The 12997-nt window shown below is 45.8% G+C and overlaps 1 protein-coding gene across 3 annotated transcripts in view; it reads right to left on the bottom strand.

The window, feature by feature from the left end:
* LOC135905185 (uncharacterized) overlaps nucleotides 1-12997 on the bottom strand; it is a 100911-nt gene that overhangs the window by 75029 nt on the left and 12885 nt on the right. The gene's annotated exons all lie outside the window — the stretch shown is intronic.

Genomic DNA, 12997 nt, shown 5'->3' with positions numbered 1-12997 from the left:
CGCATAGCAACCATCATATGGCTACCGGACTGTGGTGGTGCGCCTAGCAACCATACTATCGATATTAGCCAGATAATGCGCGCGTAGCGACCATCCGATGCCTAGCTTTTTGAAGAAACCTCTGTCTTAGCTAGGCATTCAGATGAATGCAGCAGACTTATCATTGAACCAGCAGCGATTGCCGATGGTGACTCCGTTAGTAAGCCATCAATTGCATTAACAGACAAAGAACTAGTTTTTCTGAGGTCGCACATGCGCTATCGTTCATCTTAGGTCATGAATTTTGAATGCATACTCCTGTCGGGTTGATGCTTTGTAGAGGGCGCTTTTGTCTTGGTGTCTCAGTATATATAAGCTTGTTTCTCAAAATAAAAATCAGAAGTCAGGGCTTGTCTTCGTCGTCCTCTTTGTCCTTCGTCTATGTATGCGTTGTAAGTGACGACTGATACCACTTCATACAGATGGCTAACCAGTGAAGCTGAAACGTGCGGCCCCAGTGTTTATCACTGGGTTAATCGCCACGGTTCATTTAAGGACGGCTTCGTAGACTGCCGCATCCTCGGTCCGCAGGTGCTGCTTGCGCTCGACTGCACGGGCCCGGGCTGCAGCATCGGCACGGCGCAGACGAGCTCGTTATCGGTTCTGCACGCGGCCTTGCTGGTTGAAAACTGCCTGCTTCCCAGCAGTACACATCACGCATGACCTACCAATATCGGACCCGGAGAGAAACTGTTGCGCGCGCTCGGCTACGACTGAGAGCAATGACGTCACTAATGGTGCAGCAATTTACGTGCTTCTGTTTTCTTTTTTTTTCACATGCGCAAGGAGTTGCGCCGTAGGAGTTTTGGGCGTACAGGTAAGGGCGGACGGACGAATCGGTTACCATATACAGCTTTGATATAATATAAATGCTTGTCATATGCCTTCCGCATCACGCAGATCGACTGCAATGTTTTTTTTTTACTTTTTGTATTTGCTGCACGTTTAGCTACTAAAGACTTGTCTTTATGAGAGAAACCATGGACTGCACTCATTGAAGAATTGAGTAGTAATTCTTAGGAATCATGGACGCCGCCTCAAAGCGCGTTCAAGAAAGGTCTGCCAAACTGGCCTATGCCTGTTGAAACAGGTACATCATCAAGGCTGCTGCCTTTGATGACCGCGGGCGTAATACAGCAGTTGCCATTAAATTCAAAGGCTAGAAGCTGCGTCTTTTGGTACAACTTGTGTGGTCAATAAAACAACTGGCTACATGTAACTGATTACAGAAAGAGAGTATTCGTTCAACTGGGACCCTTATCAACAAAGAGATGTAATTGTTTCAACATGAAGATACATAACATTTTATTCACAAGAAAACAATTACATGTAATTACTTACATCCGAGTAAATTACGCATAAATGAATGTATGTATGTATGTATGTATGTATGTATGTATGTATGTATGTATGTATGTATGTATGTATGTATGTATGTATGTATGTATGTATGTATGTATGCATGCATGCATGTATGTATGTATGTATGTATGTATGTATGTATGTATGTATGTATGTATGTATGTATGTATGTATGTATGTATGTATGTATGTATGTATGTATGTATGTATGTATGTATGTATGTATGTATGTAGGCAGGTACGTACGTACGTATGTATGTATGCATATGGGAAAAATTTCGTCAGAACTAATCTCAACAGTTAGATATCTTGTGTAGCCCATCGGTCTCAGCGTAAGGTCATTTCACTTGCCCTCTGTTCCCTTTGAAATCTTGTATATAGGTAAAGTGGGTCCGGCTAGAGGCCTGGGTGGTATCAAAGATTGATGCATTTTGATACTATCTTAAGATACTCTTCAGGTACCTTGTATCCGTATAAGATACATTGGATAATACGGATATCCGTATCGGTATACTTAATACATGCTATGAATTATCGTCATCCAAGATTATAGGTATATAAGCCTATGGAGAAATTCACGAAAGTAAGCCGGAATCCCCCAGTCGAAAGCAAATTACGGGAGGAAACGTTTATTCTGAGAAACGGTACTTTCATGATAATATGTTTATAACCAAACACGATTTAAAAATTAGAATGCCATGTTATGTGAGTAGTAATATGTGATGAAATGTCAATAATTGCTCTTCTAGTTATTGCTCTTCTAGTTAAAGCAGGTTTGAGTAATTCGCATTAAGCATGTGTCGTGAATTGCATTGCTGTTCCGGATAACAGTTTCACCGCATTTGGTAGAGTGCAGAAATGTGATATCTGGAAAAGGAATATACATAGCCCGAGATGTTGAGTGCTTTGATTACGCTTCACTAGCGCTGATCCAGTTAACAGATAATTTAACAGACCCCTTTCTTTACGTTCCTCGCCGTCCAGACCGATATCACTTGACTATTCGCACAGAGCCACGCGGTCGGAGTGCTAGTGCGCGTGCGCACACTCACCGCGGCGGCTTAGCGGCTGTGGTGTGGCGTTGCTAGGAACGAGGTCGCGGGAGCGAATTTCGAAAGCGGCGGTCGCATTTCGATGGGGGTGAAATGAAAGAAAGCGTGCATTGGGGGGCACGGTAAAGATATCCTGGTGGCGAAAATTAACTCGGAGTTCCCCCGCCCCGGCGCGCTTCATAATGATATCGCAGTTCTGGCACGTAAAGCGCCAGAATTTCATGCGCGTGCCCACGATGGTTCTACCAGAAGTGGAATGTGAAACTACGGCCGCTCGGTCAAAATGCACAATTGTAGAACAACGCTCCGGCTTCGCTCAATCGGCTTCGCACAGTAGGGTGGTCCGCATTCATCCAAGGCCGCTCCATCAAAAGACACGATTTGATCGAATGACATTGGTTGAATGCGGACCACCCTACTGTTTGAAACCGATTGAGCGAAGTGCCAAGTTTCGTCTGCACTGTTCATTTGTCGTATTACAGCCAAGCTGACTGCGTGTCGCTGGAGTTTTTCGGAGACTAGCTTGTTAAAAATGCGAAATCAATACAGTTCGCTGCAGCCGTCGGAGCACGTGAATAGTGGATTGCTAAATACCACCGCAGACGCTGCTTAATGGAAATTGAAATCTCGTCTATGCTTTGGAAGCATATAAACAAGTCCAGGCGGACAAATATTATCCTGGACCTTTTATTATGGCGTCTCTCATAACCCACTGTGGAGTTTTGGTGAGCTAAAACCCGCAGTTAAAATTTGGAGCCGCAAAAGCAGACAGTGATAACGAGGGTAATGCCTTATTTGCACTTATTCTGCTCGCCGCGGTTACCCGGTTGCCGATGTTGCACACCTATCTTCAAACCAGCAGGTTTTTTTAATTTACGTGACCGAAAATAGACTTACTGTTGCACCTGCTTTAGGCCGCAGCTAGACATCAAGAATGATCTGTAGCTTATGACAGACAACAACATGACCACCGCCACACTTACCAAGGCCCTCGTCTTGTAAAGGGAAGCGTGCTTACCATCACAGGTGTCCATGTCTGTATTCGTCTTTCATTATTACCGAGTAACTTGCTCATTCACCTTTTCCTTTATTTAATACCAATGCACTCGACAGAGCAATTACGTCGTTCTTACTTCCGCAATTACTTCCTGGACAGAGAAATTACGTCCTGTTTAGCTGCTAACAAAACAAGCACAGTACTTGAACTTAAAAGGTGTCCCCGTGAACGCAATATCACCCGCTAGAGGCACCGTAGTAAGCGCAATTTGAACCTGCAAACTTTTTGCCACACTAATCGAAGAGCTTTATTACATGATTACATGACAGAGACAATGGAATCATTATTCCTAATTACACAATGTACTCTTGAGTACTTACTCTGCTTTTTTCCATTATGAACGCAAAATAACCTTCAGCATCAATGACCACCCGCGTGACTTCGTGCCAGGATTTAAATTTTCATGCTGAAGTGACTAGCACAAGATGGACACGAGACAAAAAAACGCGACAAGGACAAGGGCAAACTTCCAACTGGGGTTTACTACAAAAAGGTATGTATATATACTCTCGCGCACTTGATCATAATCAGTTGCAACTGAGCAAGACAACATGATCATCACAAATAAAAAAGAGCGCACCATGGCCGGGCCAAGGCTTAAGGCGGCCTCCCATATACAGACCACAGGAATGCAAATTCTTAAGCAGTCAATGCTAGGGATGGTTGCCTAACGCAGTTGCCATCTACGACAGCCGCTGCCTCAATGATGAATCTAGTGTTTTCCTGCCCGTTGCTTGCTATTATCTGTTTTTTTTTCATAGAGTGGATGACATTTGCATTGAACCAGTGGGAAGTTTCCGCTTGTCCTTGCCGCCTTTTTGTGTCCCGTGTCCACTCTTCCGCTAGTCACTTCAGCATGGAACATCAACTAGCCCGGTCTCAAACCCTGCTTCAGCCTGAGTTTTTACATGGATGTTCGCGTGCTCGGCAGGCACGAATTCATTGGTTCGTACACATTAGTTGATTGCTTATTTTGTGTTATTATCAGTTTATGGCATTCCGTTATCTCACATTATTTTACTTGGGGTTAAGTGACGTGTCTGATGATGTAAACCCGATAGCTAGATTTCGGTCGTGAACTATTCGTAACACGTCTGCATCCGAACGGGAGCCGGATTCTGCTGTGACTGAGGATGGCAATACCGGTGACTCTTTTAACGTCACTGCTGGAATCGTTATGTAATATTCATCTCGTTAACTTACAGGTGGAGACAAGACAAGAATGCGGAGACAACTTAAGAAACTGGATTCTGGATTACATATAGGCTGTCAGGACCCTCCGTTGCTGTTTCCGAAATAAACATTTACAGCGAGGCCACACACAATCACGAAAGAAAGAGCGATATCGGAACGCGCGTCAAATTATTCATGTCGTTAAAGCCACGGCCATGGGCGACTGATTAGCCTTAATAAAATGTTTTTTAACCTTCCGTCAATTTATTTCGTCCACAAATACTGATAACCACTTAGTAAATTTGAGTGAATGAACTTAACTTAATATAATAAACAGTTGCACGCATAATAGTTCACCCATATTTCTTACGTGTTTGTTCCAAATGTTCTTCCTGTTTAGAGTTGGTTACCTTAAGGAATTTATTTTGGCAGTGCTGAAGCGGTGCGTCCCGTTCGTTCAGAAAAAGAACACATCAGTTCCTAATAGGTTCAAGTCTTTTGTCCATTTGCCTGTGTAACAAGCAGTGTGATCTCTTCTAGTGTATAAATAAGCGCAAAAATGTTCTCATATGTAATCTGAATATTACTTAAGCTGTTGACACGCATTTTAGTTAGGCAGACATCAATTTTATGGGCAGTATCATTAGTTATTTATTAATATTCTCCTTAAGCACCCTATAACAAACATTGTACATTTGCGTGTCTTATGCCATCACAAACCATTTCAATATATATGTCATAGCTTTTTGCGTTTCATATAGCAAAAGCGTGGTTTTTTCAATTTCTGATGCAGCCAAGATTTATATTCTAGACATGCAGTAAAGAGGATGCCATCATTGTACAGCAACACAATCTACACTAAAGAGAAGCTGCTGCCTGCCACAACAAGGCCATTATGTGGAGTTTTGCTGCTGCTACAAGGCATTCAACACCATGTTCAGAAATGAATATGCCTAATATATACTGTATTGGCTTGCTAGTCTTGATATACATGTGATTCGCTTGTAGCAGATAATTTGAATGCTTGTTCGCATATATCGTTCAATATAATCGCTTCAAGCACACAAGAATACAGTACATAAAGTTCAGTAACGTGGAAAGTTGGGGTAGTTGGTGAGTGATCATAGTACCTTGCTGGTGAAGCAGCGCACAAACACGGACACAGTGAAGACAAGCAGGAATAGCAGGTAGTAGGTAGTAGGTAGTAGGTAGTAGGTAGTAGCAGCGAGTGTCGTCTATTCCTCCTTGTCTTCACTGTGTCCGTGTTTGTGCGCTGCTTCACCAGCAAGGTACTATGAACAGTACATAAACTTGGCTGATTTGTGCTTTATCCCATGTGTTACTGTTCTGCACCAACAGGAAGGTGCTTGAGCCGAATTAGCAACGATTTTACACAACGGATAAAGAAGTAGATCCAGAAGTATTGGTATGCGATATCAAGCATACGGAGGCCTGTGGCAAGACTGAAAGGAGTCCCAGCCATCATTCTACCAACACGGAATTCGTCCGGTACTTGCATGTACCTAAACGAAATAAATTCTGGTCCAGATGCACCTGCAACTTCTGAACAAGCACGGACGACGCTGACCAATAGAGTTCTCTCAGGTTGCCGTTCCTCAATCGACTTCATCGACTGATGAAATTCCGTTTGTGCAAGGTATAATTTGGTTGCTAAGAATGTAATTCCCCTTTCTTGTTTGAGCTCATACTTCTTCCTGGTCCTACGTAAAAGACAACCGATTCTTCGCTAATAGTTTATACCAATCGTTGTCTGGTGGCATTAACATGTCTGTAGCCGTAAATTCTAGTCCATTTTGCCATGTGCACTTCTCCTGAAACAGCTAATGTTGCGTCGGCATGTGTCTTCCATAAACTTTTCCACCATGTGCTACACCAGCTTTGTCATTCCCATATTTAATTCCTAGTCTCATGAAGGCTTGCTCTTCTTCCCCAATAGTCTGGTTATTTTCAAAAGGTACACTGAAGTGATTGGCGGCAGAATATGCTTTCGCTGTTGCAGCACTTGGTCATGGTCACCGTGTTAGGTTTCTCAGATATCAGAGCCTGGTCAGTTGCTCTTGAAAGTAGTATCTCGAGGTAAGCAACTGCTGCTGTAGCCCTCACAGCGACATAGACTACCGACATATACGAACCGTAAATGGCGCTCTCCGTTCATTCTTCCATGCTACGGCCGTGGGCAAATCGTGCTTGCGACCTTCCTCGGCCGTGATTTGGCGTTAACGGAAACTAGCATACGTGCTTACATGGTAAGATGTGTAAAGCTGATAGCCACAAGTGTGGAAACGCCCGCAAAAGTGGCGGCCGAAGGTGATGCACACGAAACCAACCATGTCCATAATGAGATAAATTGGGGCGCGTTCTTAAAAATTCTTATTTTTGTACCACTGTGAAAGCTACAGTTTCCCTTTTCTCAAGTTGGATCTTTATTCTGCGATTCGGCACCGGCATCATCACCCAGAATGTACCACGACCGCGTCTCTCCGCTGGTGGCGGCGCGTTCACCTGCACGTTGCAGCCAGCTCGCACTTTGTTATCATCCTCAAACTCAGTTACGTATAAAATGCGCATGTGTCTAGGCGGTGCGGCGCTCGCGGTGGACTAAGGGAGGCGGTAATAAACTTGATTACATACAGAAGGGCGAGGAGAATGGAGCCCAGGCCATACAGGGGGACTAGGTTGGGGCCCAGGGAGCCGCAACTCAAGCCGACCACTCTGCCAGCCTGGTTTGAGTGACCAGGTCCGTCGATCGCACTGTCAATTCCGACACCTCCACTGAGGGAGCTTGCTTCGTGAGCTCTCTAGGGGGCAGATTGCTGGGATATTCCTATACATTGTGGTGCTAGCTCGCTTTTGCCAGGGCACAATATGTGCACATTGATACATTATCATCTTTGATGATGGAAGCTAGGCATCTGGGGCTTAAAACGCTATGGCTTGACGCCCACCTGAGAGGTGTGGCCTGCGCACTTGTAAGAGAGTCGTGCGTCATGGATAGAGTCGACTTTCTCCTCTGTAGATGTTCAGCCGGTAGCCGTAGCTTAGGGCTACCCTTTGGGAATGGGGCTAATGAGTATGGCCCACCACCCGGTTGGATGTTGCTCTGGCAGCAAGGTGGGCTGCTTCGTTTCCCGGATTTCCCTAGCGGGCAGGCACTGAAATGAGCTCGATGTCTTGTAGTGGTTTTAGTACATTTGGGCACTTGGGCGGACGGATCCAGACATAACTTTTAATGACAGACATTGCGTCGGATACGACGAACCGAGTTCCCTCGATGGTCCTTCCTAGAGCAATTGCCGCTTCTTCAGCTTCCGTGATTGAGTTAGCGAGAATTTTCATTGACTGCTGCGTTCGGCCGAGGACATCAAGCGCAGCTATAGCGTATGTCTGGTCTGCCTCGTGAGTAGCGTCAACGTAGGCTGCAGGTTTGCCATGCAGTCCTTTCAGCAGTGAAGATGCACGTGCTTCTCATCTTGCGGTGTTACGGCTTTCCATATTTCTAGGTAGGAGGAATTTTTATTTTACCTCTGACGTGACTGGGAATTTGGATTCTCTCAGTTAGGCTCGACACCGGCTGTACGTTCATGTTTTTAAGGGCCTGTTGTCCTTGCTGAGTGTAGGAGAGGCGCCATACCTGCGACGCTTTCTGCGCTTCGATGATCTCTTCTACTGTGTTATGGACTCTGAGCTGCAATAAACGGTCATTGCTTGCCCAGCTCGGTATCCCGAGAGTAACTCTGTTGACTGATCTTATCATGCCGTTGATTTTGTTTTCATCGGTCTTGCTAAGGTAGAAGAATGGGCATGTATATGCTATTGTACAAATCAGGAAGGCTCGAGCCAGTAGTCTGTTGGCATCCTTCTCCTTGGGCCCGAAATTCGTTTCAGTCACTTTTCTTAGTAGCCCCGTCACCTGAGGAGTTGTGGTCTGTAGTCGTTTAATCGTTTCTTGATTCAGTAGGTTGTCCTGTAGCATCAGCCTGAGCACCCTTATGGTGGAGACCACTGGGATGACAGAATTGTTGACTGTGATTGTGGAGGTGTCTTTGACTGCTTGAGGTGCCTTATTGCCCATAAAGAGCTGTGAATTTGCCGATGAGCATACTATTTCACTGCATTTGGGATGAGCTTGCACGTCTGCAGCTGTTTGGAGTGATTCTTTGACTTCGAATCTGGAGCCCGGCCTGTTACAGATGGTCACATCACTGGCATATATTGCATGTCTAATATGCGGTATGTGGTCCAGTTTGTCTGGGAGTCCTCTCGTAGTGCTGCTGAAGAGAAATGGTGAGAGAATTGTTCCTTGAGGCGTGCCGTGCGCACGTAGCTGAATTTCAGAACTGCTTATGTCGCCGAATTGCAAGGTGGCCATACGGTCCTGGAAAAAAACTGATACGTAGTTATATGTACGCTCCGCCACATTCATGTCGGAGATATCTTGAAGGACAGCTTTATGAGCCACGTTACCGAATGCTTTTTGAATGTCCAGGCGCAGTATAGTTTTTGTTGTGTGTGTGATTCCCGGCTAAACAATGCCCCTTTTAATTTGCACTATCACGTCTTGCATCGACATCCCTGGAGGGAAACGTAACATCGGAGGTGGGAAGAGGTGGTTTGTTTCTACATATTCCACCAGCTTTGAGGATGACATGTTCAAGGGCGTTGCCTAAACACGAGGTTAATAATTGGTCTAAAATTTCGTACGTCTAGAGGCTTGCCCGGTTTGGGGATAAAAACCACCTTCGCCTCCTTCCATTCTTTGGGTATAAAGCCGGAGTGCCGAACCTGGTTGAACAGTTTGGTGAGGCTCTGGATGAAGTTGTCGTCTAAGTGCTTTAGCGTGTTATTGGTTACTCCAGCCTTTCCTTCTGCGGAGGTGGTCTTCAAGTCGGCCAGTGCAGTTCGGACCTCTGCCTCGGTGATGTCTTCATCCAAGATTTCTTTTGTATGTCCTTTGCACGGAATGTAGGTATTGTCGTTTTCATCTGTGTTCAGGGTTATGGAGCCGAGGGAACGGAAGAGGCCTTCGTCAGAGTTCGGAAGGGCATCCCCTAGTTTATGCATTCTATTTCGTGCCGCCCCCTTGGTACTTTCCTAGTCTAGTAGGTGTCTATGTAGTGACAACGGTTTTTTATCCCTGCTGCCTATTTATCCGCTCGCATAAGTGTATTCATTGGGTTGAGGTGAGCTCCACAATGTACCTTTGAATTTTTTTGTGTAGTTCTGCCAGTTGAAGTTTGAGATCCCGAATGAATTTTACTTTGAGCCATTCCGCATGTACTTGTTCTTTTTCCCATAGGTTCACCCGCCCGTCCTCGTCTGCTGGCACTTCTACAGTGGCTTTGTAGTGTGCTCGATGGTTTTTGTACCCATTCACTGACGCCTGGGATTTCCCGCGGTGCTTTTCGATTTCATTCATATCTAAAGAGGTCCCAGTTGATATGCTTGACAAACGCTTGTTCCTTCTTCTAGCCAGTTGATGGGATAGAGTTCACCAACATATAATGAGCGCCTCCAAGGTTGATCTCAACGTTTGCCTTAGTAGCCCTTTTGGCATGGCGCACAAAGCAGAGGTACGCGGTGGACTGTTGGGACCGGAGACTTACGGAGTCGCCATTTGTCGGAAGCACCTCACTGGCGCAGTATAAGGGATAACATGGCGCGCTCCTCATAGGCTTGGCCGTCACCGCTCAATAATAATACCACGCGGGAGCCCTCCTGCACATTTCTGTAAATACTCTCGAAATGAAAGAATTTTTTTAGTCAAAATATTAATGTTGGGCAAGCAGAGAGCACAGAATGGTTTACAAACACTATCTACTTACCAAATACATACAGTGTACGCCCAATGCTTGCCGTCACCACTATAGAGTCACGAGAACAGGCTTCTTGAGTGAAAGGTCAGCAGTCGCTGAGAGCCAAATAGAGCTTAACAGAATGAACCCTCAATTCAGAGATCGCCGTGGTTGGTGGTGACCCGCTGCGCATCTACATGCATGTCCACGCACAATGTTTCGCTTTCGCAGTGAGCACGTTTTCGTGCCGTGCCATGAGCTTTAGGCCACAGCATATGAGCATTTGACAGTACGCAAACAATTATTGCGTGGACACAATAAGAGCTGTTGAAATATATTCTCGTGTTGAGTAGGAACTTCGACGCCTACGATAGCGGCGTACGATGTGCCGTCATGACGATCCAACTTCTTTTTCTTCTAAAGACTCGGACTTTACAATATTATCATTTATCAAGTTGCGTCGCATTGTATGCCTATCGGTTTTCTCAGCAGTCTTCCCGCTGATTGCTTTTCTTAATCCAGTACATTCGATTGAATGATGCTACACAAGCATGAGTATATATGCTATGCCTATTTTCTAATCTGTTTGTTTAGCGTTGCCACTCCAGTCCAGTGAACTTGCCAGCGTCAAGCATGAGCAAGTTCATAGACAAAAGCTCCATATCATTACCCGGGCTGCGCGCGCGGGCAAGTGTCCCAGTGCGCGCTTGCTACTCACCACGAACATAGCAGCCGCGACACCGTAGCAGAAATCTTCCTCGCGTGAGTGCTTGCTGCACACTCAAGTTGTAGCGGATGGATGTTTACCAGTTCTAAATTTCGTGATCCAAGCTCCGAGCAGTTTCTTGTCCTGCGGGTACGTGTGAAGGCTGACACCGGGCTCCATTGCGTACGTCTGGCACTGTGTCACCGTGAAGTAGCTTACCATGTTGCACGCCTTCAAAGTCAGCCACTATCTATTACAGGGCTTTCAAGTATCGTGAAACACAGAGCCGAATTGGGAAAACCTCCCCCCTTAAGCATACCCACAGCACAGGTGGGCCTTTAAACTTTCCTGTTGAGGTCGCTTCGGCGCTTCTGCAGCAGCCGACGCCGCACTCGCTGTGTCAACGTGATCCCTCATATCACATCACGTTGACGGCGGCGCCAGCTTTTCCAATGTTGGAACTCCCACACGACCACGCAGGAAGGAAAAAGATAGAAAGCAGCATACCGCAACGCGACTTAAGCCAACCTGATGGCCCAACACGTGATGGCACGTCAAAGTGGGCAGTTGCTTTTAGTGTTCCCGCTCTGCAGGCAGAGTCACAGCAGGACAAGTGAACAAGCAAGCACTGAATAAAAGCTGCTTGCATAGCTACTGATTCAAACGTCTCAGCAAATCTCGATGCTTGCTCCGTGATCTCAACGCAAGAGGTCACGTGTTTGGCCACCACTGTGGCTTCACGAAGCGTTCGCTTGCCGAGGCTGGCTGCGAGATGTAATGCTCCCTCCTATATTTTTACTTCCTCCATGCACTCAATAGCCGGGTCGGTTTTCGAGCCACGGTAATGTGACGAACCGGGCGTCACCGACATCCGTCGACGCTGGCTGACACGCACGCTAGTTCGGACGTCCTTTACGCCAATGCTCAACCCACGAACCGGCACCTAAAAAAAATATTGCGCGACGCATTTTTTCGCAAGATTGTTGCATCCACACAACATGTGCCATCTTGTTCAGCGCAGAATCTGCAAATTAGATACTGGAAATGATCAGAAAGATACCCGCGGTAAGCAATACTATTGTAGAAACACTTAGTAAAATACAACGCGAACACGCGATTGGGGCGCCAAGCAGCATATCGTGGCGATCGTATGCGCGGCAGGATCAAACTGCTGATTGAACCACATACCTGAATTGATCCGGTTTAGTATTACCAGCACCAGACTTTGTTGCGCAATGAACACCCAATACTTTGTTAGAACGTCGAATAATCTCTGTGTCATGAGATAATTTGAGATATCTTTCCCAAGCCATGCCCGGATTCAACTTGAATTTGTCAAGAGGCGGTTGCGAAATGCAATCACCCCTTTAAGTAACAGCTCCGATTTAAGCCATGTCTGTAGGTTATATTACCACTCCTTAAAAATGAAGCATATGCAGTCATAGATGGGCGCATATCCTTTCGGAAACCTCTCAGCTTCGCGGTCAATGAGGTCGGCGACGCGCGGCTGCTGTATCCTCAGGTTCGCGTACACTCGCCTTTTTTTCGGAGGCATTGAAATGGCTGTACGAAAGCGCTAGCATCTCGCCTCCTCAGGTTCATAAGTACAAGAGGTTCTGCTCCAGAGGCCATGGTAAATTGGAATACGCTAAAATATTATTGCACAATATCATGGCGTTCCCTCGAAAAAGAAACTTTTTTTCATCCTGACAGTATATAGGTCACAGAGGCGCCACCATCTCCTCAACGGACCGAGTGCTGCTAAGACTTTTTCGGTCCCTATTTTAGCAAATAA

Source organism: Dermacentor albipictus, chromosome 3, assembly GCF_038994185.2.
Source record: "Dermacentor albipictus isolate Rhodes 1998 colony chromosome 3, USDA_Dalb.pri_finalv2, whole genome shotgun sequence".
NCBI classification, from domain to species: domain Eukaryota; kingdom Metazoa; phylum Arthropoda; class Arachnida; order Ixodida; family Ixodidae; genus Dermacentor; species Dermacentor albipictus.
This window is presented reverse-complemented; position numbering and strand designations above follow the sequence as displayed.